Consider the following 763-nt stretch of genomic DNA (forward strand, 5'->3'; position numbering starts at 1 on the left):
TGTGACGCCCCCGATTCAATCGTACACTAATCATGCACGCAAATGTGTACGATCAAGATCAGGGACTCACGGGAAGATATCACAACACAACTCTAAAACAAAATTAAGTCATACAAGCATCATAATACAAGCCAGGGGCCTCGAGGGCTCGAATACAAGTGCTCGATCATAGACGAGTCAGCGGAAGCAACAATATCTGAGTACAGACATAAATTAAACAAGTTTGCCTTAAGAAGGCTAGCACAAACTGGGATATAGATCGAAAGAGGCGCAGGCCTCCTGCCTGGGATCCTCCTAACTACTCCTGGTCGTCGTCAGCGGGCTGCACGTAGTAGTAGACACCTCCAGAGTAGTAGTCGTCGTAGCCGAAGGTGGCATCTGGATCCTGGGCTCCAACGTCTGGTTGCGGCATCCGAGAAGAAGAGGAAAACGAGGGAAAAGAGGGAGCAAAGCAACCGTGAGTACTCATCCAAAGTACTCGCAAGCAAGGAACTACACTACATATGCATGGGTATATGTGTAAGGAGGCCATATCAGTGGACTGAACTGCAGAATGCCAGAATAAGAGGGGGATAGCTAGTCCTATCGAAGACTACGCTTCTGGCAGCCTCCGTCTCGCGGCATGTAGAAGAGAGTAGAATGAAGTCCTCCAAGTAGCATCTCCAAGTAGCATCTCCAAGTAGCATCTCCAGTAGCATCTCCAGTAGCATCGCATAGCATAATCCTACCCGGCGATCCTCTCCTCGTCGCCCTGCGGAAAAGC

This window comes from Triticum aestivum, chromosome 5B (assembly GCF_018294505.1).
Source record: "Triticum aestivum cultivar Chinese Spring chromosome 5B, IWGSC CS RefSeq v2.1, whole genome shotgun sequence".
Taxonomy (NCBI): domain Eukaryota; kingdom Viridiplantae; phylum Streptophyta; class Magnoliopsida; order Poales; family Poaceae; genus Triticum; species Triticum aestivum.